Source organism: Thermobia domestica, chromosome 10 (genome assembly GCF_964235325.1).
Source record: "Thermobia domestica chromosome 10, izTheDome1.hap1.1, whole genome shotgun sequence".
NCBI lineage: Eukaryota > Metazoa > Arthropoda > Insecta > Zygentoma > Lepismatidae > Thermobia > Thermobia domestica.
Genome location: NC_137463.1, coordinates 94,903,233 through 94,913,487, shown reverse-complemented (window position 1 = coordinate 94,913,487; position 10,255 = coordinate 94,903,233). Strand labels below are relative to the sequence as shown.

General features: G+C 36.2%; 1 protein-coding gene across 1 annotated transcript in view; it reads left to right on the top strand.

The window, feature by feature from the left end:
* Positions 1–3,966: 3,966 nt before the first annotated feature.
* The window catches only part of LOC145662574 (tsukushi-like), a 38,688-nt gene continuing 32,399 nt past the window's right edge, over positions 3,967–10,255 (top strand). The window contains exon 1 of the mRNA XM_081728266.1: positions 3,967–4,115. The gene's annotated coding sequence lies outside the window, so the exon portion shown is untranslated. The remainder of the gene's footprint in view (positions 4,116–10,255) is intronic.

Genomic DNA, 10,255 nt, shown 5'->3' with positions numbered 1-10,255 from the left:
GAGGGGAATAAATGTGAACGTCACATTATCTGTGTTATAAGATGATTTGCATATTCAAATTTTTCGTGAAATTATGAATAATATTTCAATTTAATTAGGAATTTGCATATAAAGAATTTTGAGATTTAAATAATTACCAGCGGGAGCAGATAACTTTTATTAATATTTCTATGTATAGTTATGGTTTATTGTGTTATGTAAATGAATAGTAATGAACAACAGGGCAGGACTTAAGTGAGAAGCAATGAGAATCTGATATTAATTAATATCAACGTATAAGAAGATAGCGAATTTTGTATTTTGATATGTTAGTTGGCACGGATAGAGGCAGAGAAAACTTCCCAGAGAAAAAAAAAACTCAAAGAAAGCAGGTGTACTCAACGGAGCGTTGGACACCCAAGTTGAGAAGAATTTTGAAATCAATATAACCATCTGAATAAGGATAGAAAACCTATGAGATTCAGATTTTGTTTAGAGGTAGTGCTAGTTGAATTTCTTAGTGTGTTATAGGGAGTAGCATACACTATCACTACCGAGACACAAATCCTGCAGATACAATACTTGAAAAATCATAAAATTTTTAGCATGTCTACGAGAGAAATCCTAATACAAAGAGGTGTTATTTTTTTTAAACACGCCCATTTTAGCGTGTTCGACTTGTGAAGCGTCGCTTTGCCAACGGAACTTTCTCAGAGAAAGAAAAGTTGACTATTTTAAAATTATTGACTAGTCCACTTGAACTAGAGGGGAAGCCGTCTAGAACGTTGTTTGTAATGGTTCCATGACATCCGCTAGATGTCTCTGTAAAAATATAGTTTTCGTCTGCACCGCTGATATGATTTGTATGATAATATGTGTTATGTTATGAAATAAACTTTCTGGGTGTTCTCGTAGTAATTAGACATATGTAGTTCGATATATATAGTTTGTTTTGTCAAATTGGCTTGTACTAATACCAGTTTAGGCCGAGTTTGTGGTTATGGAAGGTATGCAGGGAGACTAACACATACCTTTGTTTTTTTTTTTTAATATAACTGAGAAGGCAATACTGTTACAAGGGAAAAGCGACCTTCCAATCAGTGATATTATGTTGTTTATTATGTGTCAGGCTACTTTAGCCGTATTTAAAGTCATTTTAATTTGTTAGCATTCTGCATAGTTCATTTAATTTGTTTAATTAACATCATTAATTTGTTCAGAAGCCAAATCCTTCAATGCATCCGCTTTTTGTAATTCATCATATTCAATGTCACTTGTTCAAGTAGCTCCTGCTGTCGCCGATAGATGGTGTCACCTGACAAAGGTGTTTAAGTAAACATGTCAAGTGACAGAGTTTAAATAATGTTGGTGTTTGTGTTAATATTTCTCGTAATTACGGCACAGTGTGTGTGCGTAACAGATACTAAATTGAAGCTTGATTATTAAGCAAGTGAACAAACATAGTGACAGACAACGATGACATTGAAGTGATAGACAAAATGGAAAAGAACATGAACAAGTGTGTTTTTTTTAAGTTATCTAGGTCACTGGAAATTCGCAAGTGAGGGATGCACCCTCACCCCTATTCCAGTGGAGCGGGCTACTTTGGTTCGGCCCAACCCTGCAGTTGAAAGAAACAATGAAACTGCAAAGGGATATAACATTACTCGGGACAACCAGAGAGTTAGTTATTGTTAAATCGCGAGAGAGTGCGGTTCAAAGCACTGCGAGTCGTAATAGTGTTGACCGTCAGCCTTTTGGAACTCTGACCATTCAGAGATGTGTGTACTAGAATAGTGCGTTAGTTACACACTGATAATTTGTGCGTGTGTGCCGTAGAATGGGCAATCATAGTTAGTTTACTTTGAGTATTTCCTCGTTTTTCTCCGGACTAACATTCCTGTGGTGGAATGGGAGAGTGTGAGATACCGATTGTATATATATTTAAAGTGTGTTTTCTCAAAAGTGATATGAGACAAAGTGAGACATATATCACCAATTACTAGTGGAAGAGACAAACCTTTACATCATATTTCGTAAAGTGCTTCGCACCAGTATAAATTTTGTGCTATGTTTACGTCACACGCTATATCACTTGTTCACACTACTCACAGTGAAATTGAATGCGAATAACATTCCTAGTGAAGAAAAAGCATTGCAGTGCTCTGTAGGAAATCACCAATGCTATCGTATAGCATAGTTTAATTAAAACCCATTCAATACAAGAACTGAGTTATTTTCGCTTGTATTTAGTAGACGGATTTTATGTAGGAGAACGGCATGAGAACTTTCGTCGAATAACAAATGTATTTTATCGTTGTATCACACCAAGGATTACCCAGTTGAACCGGCGCTGGCATTTACTGAAATTCCATGGAAGAGGAAACCTGACGGTTAGCAGAACCTAGAGAAAGGATGGTCCACAACTTTGGAAGAAACTCGACCCGGAAGCGTAGTCAATCGTCAAACTAGAGACACTTCAAGAAAGAAGAGTGCGGCGTGATAAAACAAAAGTGCACAAACAGTATTAATTGAGAGCTCAAAGTGTGAGAAAGAAATATTAAAAGAAATATTTTTTTTTTCTCAGGTCTCTTAGCAAGACCACGCGCGCGAGTGCTTTTGTAAATATAATTTCTGTGTGCTCTGGAATTACGAAAGTGGTGCATTAAATCAGGATAACCACTGGAATGTTGACTTCTGTTATTGTAGCAGTTGGCCGCAAGGTAATGTGTTACCCTTCTTTTGTCTTTCTTGTTTGCTTTTCAGGCCGGAAGCTGGGTCTATTAGTGGATCGTAATTGCGATGAACATATTGTGGGTATCTTTCGCATACAGGATGGGTGTTAAAACCATGTGAACCTGTAAATTAGAGTGTCATGCTTAGCAGGAATCTTATTTAATTTTTTTTTCAAAATTTTAACTTTTATTCATTCTAAGACTCTACCGACTGACTAAATTCACTCAATTAACTTTGTGGCAGGAGGTTACAGTAATTTAAAGTCAATATCAGATTAAATATTAAGATTCCTCCCACATTTGCATTTTTGCATATTAATGATTTTAGTAATTTATTCAGATTATGCAAACTCACAATCCTCCGCTCACAATAGGCTATGTTCAAAAACCACGTATGAGAAAACGAGTAAACACGAAATTATACTCTGGAAAACATGAAATATTCAAAATATGGTATCTTGATTAAGAATCGCCACTCCGAGAATAAAAGTAAATAGTGTTCGAGCTCAAGCAGTGAACATCATAAACTATAAAATGATCTGTAATGCTGTGGAGCAGATATTTCGGCTGCTTCTAGGTCACCGGGTTTGTTTGGATCACCCGATCACCAGATATGCCCGGGTCAGACTGTGTCTGAGAATCGAGAACCGGACCCGGATGACCCGGTAACCCATGACCCATTCCATCACTGATTGAAAGTCTCTCAGCGGGAAAACCTTAAACAACTACTGGTTGTATAATAAAACGTCAGCTACAGAGGCAACCCTTGAGGCAAGTCATACCGGTAAAAATTAACATTTTATAGCAACAAGCTACAAGTTAACTGTACAGAAGTATGATGGTGCTTCAGTTAGGACCTACAGCGGAAAACTTCAATGGTCTGAATACTAAATTACTAAATTACAATCATTCGCTCATTCTTACGCATATATTGTGCATAATAATAATGTATTATCCAGAGCTGTAGTGGTAGCCAAATAGTCAAACCAGTATACGCCCCTGGGTAAGAGTGGTGCCAAATGACGCTATTCCACAGGGCGGCAAATTACCCAGGGTCAGCCCAGGTTATAACATTCGTTTATAATTACACTATTTTTTTAGGTCCCTTTCTCGGTGTTATAACAAAGTTCTACTGTAATTTTAAGAACTACCGTTAAGTTTAAAGAAACCAGATAATGATTATCAGTAGAAGGAAAAAAAAAAAAAAAGATGATTGATATATCTGTGTTCAAACATATCCTACCAAGCTGCTTTTATCTTGTATGATTAGGTGATGTTTACCCTTTATCTTGTGCCTTATCGTTCCCGTGATGGTCACGTCACTCACCCGTCAATCGAAGTTTTTGTTAGTTTTCCAACAGGTGGAGTTATATTCTGGAATTTAAACAGTGGAAATATCTGGTAAGGAAATTCTATTTAAATCTTTGGTTTTTATATACTTAAGGATCTACATTTTTACTAACTTTGTTACAACATAGACTAGTGAGTTCTTAAACAAGTATAAAAGGCACACATACATGGAACCAAATTAATTCAATCTTTGTGAAGTAGCAGGAAATTGTGTAAGATTACAACGCCATTTTGTTCTAATAAAACAAAACAGAACGTTTTGTGCAATACGTAATATTTAATTTAAGGTAGCACTTATTTATTTGTGATTAATAATGTTAGTTAGCCAGGTAAAACTTCTATTTTGTACATTTGATTTTTCTTTTTAAAAAGTCAATCACAAAGGAAAATATGTTGCAGCATGTATTTACAACAAGGATTTGCTTTAACTTAGGACTCCCAGCCTGTTCAGCCATATAACCCCCTTAGAGCCCAAGCAACTTTTTGAACGAAATGCAATATTCATAGAATCATTTTTAGAGTCCAGCAGCTCACTCCATAATTGGTCTAGACTCTATAGAGACAGGAAACAAGAAGCAAAATAGACAGAATAGATTAAAAAATTAGAAATGGTATGACTTATGCCCATTAAAGAAAATGCATACTAAGGGAGGTATATTAAGATGAAAATTCCTTTTTTCTTTTTCTTTCTTTCTTTCTTTCTTTTTTTTTTACGAAAAAATGTGATTTTCCCTAGATCCGACAAAGCATCTACTCAAGGTTGGGTGGGCCGTGGTGTTCAGTGATAGAGCGTTCACCTCTGGTGCATGGGGTCCCGGGTTCAAAAAGTGAACCTTGTTTTGGACAAACACCGTGTGCATGGGTTTCCTCGGGGTTCTCCCGTTTCCTCCCACTTTCTTCATTTCACCATTTCATTCATTTCTCATCATCACTAGGGTTTGGAAATTGAAGACCTAAAAATTGCCTAAAAAGGAGCTATAAAAAGACCTAAAAATATCTAAAAGGACTTAAAAGCTGGAAAAAGGACGTAAAAATAAGACCCAATGTAATTAGAATTACATATTTAATGAATATAACACTCAAGAAATACAAGCTTCTAGTAGTGTACAACCATAGGCGCAAATCTGTCTTCAACATTGGGGGGGACGGATAAGACGTTCCCATATATATATATATATATATATATATATATATATATATATATATATATATATATATATATATATATATATATATATATATATATATATATATATATATATATATAGATAGATAGATAGATAGATAGATAGATAGATAGATAGATAGATATAAAAGCGATGTTCAAAATATTTATGAAGTTGAAAAACAATGCTGTGTAGGATCAGGGGAGAAGAATTGTCTTCAGTGACGTATTTAGGAGGCTATCGGGCTCATTCTCCCCTCGAAATAATTTGTTAGTTTTACGCATTCCACGTACAACAATAATCCTTCTTACCATTTCTAAGAATGTCATTGACTTTCCATTTTCTTATGCTTTATGTTCATAAATAATACTATATTTGTCAAATTTCATTCAATGTAAGAACTGCGTCCTTAATTGTTCTTTCTGTCATCCTTTCTATTTTTCTGTTTCTTTTTCTTGACGTTACTACTTTCATTTCGCCTATCATACTTTATCGACCGTTGTCAGTTGTGATTGAAGTTGGCCGTCATCAGTAACACCAAAACTAAGAGGAGTTGATAAGCGAAACTAGTGTTCCACACCAACATGCGCGGATATCAACATGACAGGACTTTAGTTATTATAACAAAGGAACAATTATATCGTTTAGTTATTTTTAAAAGAAGGAAATGTTTGAATTAAAGAAAATCAAAACGGGGGAATAATTAGCCCGGGAAATTAGGACGGCCAAGAGGATGCTTTCTTTTTCTTGTATGAATAGAATAAAGGGTTAGATTCACTTCTAAATTTTTGTATCATATCATATAGGATTTATCGAAAATTCTTGTCATTATAATTTCATTTTATGCATAAATTAAAATATATTTAATTCTCAAACTCAGGTGGGCAATTGCCCACTTCCTTCCTTGTGTTGGGCATAGCCCTCAAAAGAAAATCCTAAATACACCATTGGTTGTCTTCAACATTGGAAGGTGGGCAGATTTGAGGCTTATTCTAGATAAGGGAGATGAAACTCATATTACGGTAGATGAATCTGATCAACTGTTGTAGAGTATATCATATATTAGGTGATGTAGATGAAGTAGTAGTACATATCAGTATTACAAATCACTGCCGTGAAAACATTCTGAAATCTGAATACATGCATATTTATAATTGGTATGTTTCTAATTAGGCATCCACAAAGATCCACGTTAAAATTGTTTTATAGTAATATAATAATATAAATGACGACTTCCCCGAAACTATGAAGAAAGAATATCAATTATGTATGACGCAACAATACTCTTTGAGCAAAATGATTATAATCTCAATAACATTACAGGAATCGTTTCAGAAATCTGATGCATGTCATACTCTTTACTTAACAGATGTAACCTTAAGATTATAGAGAAAAATATTCCAGCAATTGAATTCTTTTCTTTGCTTATGAAACATCCTCTCTCAAAAGAAAAATTGGGACACGCGGAAATACGTAGGAACAAACCATGGTTCGAACTAGCAGAGAAGAGAAAACAGGCAAAATTACGTTGGCTACAAAATCCGAATGGAATAACTACACAAAATTTCGTAGACATCAGGCGAGGAACTTCCAAAACTTTTAGAACAAAGAAACGCGATATTTTGAAAGCTAAAATTTAGGAACTTGAAGATAATAGTAAAAATAAAAAACATTCGGGACATGTATAAAGGGATCAACGAATTTAAGAAAGACTATCAACCTCGTTCTTATATATGAAAAAAAGCAGATGGAACAGTTCTCACTGACACAGATAGCATTTTAAATAGATGGAAAGATTTCTTTGACGATTTGCTTAACATGCAGCCAAAAACTAATGGAGAAAGGAAGATACACACCTCAGAACCATATATTCCAGAACCCAATTGAATAGAAGTAAAAATCGCTATAAAGAAATTAAAGAAACCCAAATCTCGGGTGTAAACGAAATTCCGGCTGAGCTAAGTTTAGCTGGAGGCAAAAATTGTAGAACAAGATACACAAACTCATTCACCTTATTTACAACAAGGAAGAATTGCCACAAGAGTGGGAAGAATCAATCATTGTTCCAATCCACAAGAAAGGCGACAAAACTGACTGTAATAATTATCGAGGCATCTCTCTTCTGTTAACATCCTATAAAATCCTTTCAAACATTCTATTAGCAAGATTGACCCCATACGCAGATGAAATTTTTGGAGATTATCATTGTGGATTTAGACGAAATCGATCAACTATCGACCAAATATTTACCATTCGCCAAATACTCGAAAACAAGCGGGAATACAGTAGTCCGGTATATCAACTATTTATTCATTTTAGAAAGGCTTATAACTCGGTTAGGAGAGAAACATTGTACAACGTTCTTACAGAATTTGGAATACCGAAAAAGCTAATTAGATCAATTAAGGCATGTTCAAATGAATCCCAAAGTAAAGTCCGCGTAGGAAAATTTTTGGCCACGAGCTTTGACGTTAAGAATGGCCTGAAACAAGAAGATGCGTTGTCGCCATTATTATTCAACTTTGTCCAGAAATACGCTATAAGGAAAATCAAAGATAGCAACCAGGGCTTAGAGCTGAACGGTGTTCACCAGGTTATGCGTACGCTGATTATGTAAATTTAGTAGGGGATGATAGGAGAAAAATAGAAAGAAATGCAGAGGTCTTATTAGACGCGCTTGCATGGACATGGGTTTAGAAGTAAATGTAGAGAAAACTAAATACATGGAAGTGCGTCGGGACCGTAATACGGCAAATTATGTATGTGTTAAAATATTAAATAATACTTTTGATAAAGTGGATACTTTCAAATATCTAGGATCAATATTAACAGACGAAAATCATATTCACGAAGAAATTAAATGTCAACTAAAAACAGGGAATTCGTGTTATTATTCAGTTCAAAACCTCTTGTCGTCACGAATTCTGTCGAGGGATTTGAAGCTTAAAATGTATAAAACGATAATCATACCTGTTGTTCTGTATGGTTTCGAAACATGGTCGCTTACTGAGTGCAGAGCATAGACTGAAAGTATTTGAGAACAAGATCCCGAGAGAAATATTCGGACCAAGAGGAACGGGAATGGCGGGAACTTCATAACGACGAACTACGTAAATTATACGGCTTACCAAACATTGTTAAGATCATCAACTCTAGGAGGCTTAGGTGGGCAGGACATGTAGCCAGGATGGAAGAAAGTAGGAACGCTTTCAAAGTGTTAGCGGTAAGACCAATCGGAAAACGACTATTAAGAAGACCTAGGCGATGATGGGAAGACAATATTAAGATGGATCTCGCAGAGATAGGAATACAAAGTAGAAACTGGATCCAGTTGGCTAAGAATAGAAGTCAGTGGAGAGCTTTTGTGAACGCGGCATTGAACCTCCGGGTTCCATAGGCTATAGAGTTAGTTAGCTTACGAAGCATGAGTAGATGCCTAGGCTGATACTACAAATAGATTAAATGCACATTTACTAAAAAGATGGGTTCTACTGACATTGGATAGTCTATATATTCTTCGTGTGCTAGGGCCTAGGGGAGAGGAGGAGATAATATTTCATATCAGGTTACGTCACGCACAGTCGCACGCCTTCATTTTCATTAAAAATGGAAAAACCAAGAGAAACAAATTTCATCTCACTTTCCTTTGTGGCAGTCGGACACAAATCATCACACTTATCTGCAAAAAGCCGTTTTCAAATCGGATTATTGGGAGAGCCTCCAGTTTCAATGTTGGGGGGGACATGTCTCCCCATTTCCCCGAAATTTGTGCCCGTACCTACAGCTGAGACAACTTTCCAGCATGAGGAGAGGGTCATATCCTCCTCTGACATTTATTGCAATTTGTGCCCAAATAGCGGAAGTGGAATTAGTACATATTGATGAGACTACTAAACTCACTACAGCACGAAGTCCAGTTTGAAATACTACAGAATACGATTCTTTTTTTAAAAAAATGGAAAAGCCAAGAGAAATCAATTTCATCTTACATTCCTTTGGGGCAGTCGGACACAAATCATGACACTTATCCGAAAAAGCACTTTTTAAATCAGATTATTGGGGGGGACAATCCCCCCCAGATCCAAGATTGGGGGGACATGTCCCCCTCGTCCTCCCCGGGATTTGCGCCAATGTGTACAACAAGGGTGCTGATTTCTCTGTAAATTTGAAGGGGGGCATTCAGAGGCAGATATGAGGATTTTAAGACAAATCGTATTCAAATTATGCCAAATATTGTATATTCATAAATACAATAGGGGTCCCACATGAGCTTTGGGGAGTCCAAGGCCCCCACGGCCCCCCAGGATCGGTGCCCTTGGTATACAATATACCAGCGTTTCCCAACCGGTGTGCCGCGGCACACTGGTGTGCCGCGAATGGGCCGTTGGTGTGCCGCGAGGAAATCGAAACAAAATTATTAATTATGTGGCAACCAAATTGGAAGACATAGGAAAAATGTAAATTTGTATTTCACACTACTATAAACCCAGGGTGCGAAATCCTGGGGGGATGAGGGGGAATTCCCCCTCACTTACTGTTTTTTGGAAAATAATCCCCCTCACCGCAGAGTTACCGGGGGGGAAAGAATATGAAGGTATTTCTTGAAAATGTAACATTAGTTTCCCTACAAAATACTTTCAAAGGTACACGTATCCCATTAATACCAGTTCAACACACTTATCAATATATTTGCAAATATTTCAGTAGGAAAACTATAATAATAATTATCGAAGTGCAGTTAGCGTTAAGCAAAAGTAAAAATGCAGTGAATAATAAAACTGTGCTTTGATCTGGCAGCTCTGAAAACAAAATAGAGATGAGATCTGAAGTAACTATTCTTTTTTGTCCTTCTACTACTAAGGTGGTCATACTTGAGTGCAGTGTTATTGGCTTCTTGAATGCAACAAAAATGAAACGTAGGAAGCGTGCTACGAATAATGTAATTACAAAATACTTCAACGTTAATTCCATCAGACAATAAAGTTCTCAAACTAAATAGCAACAACTCGCATGTTACTAATAATG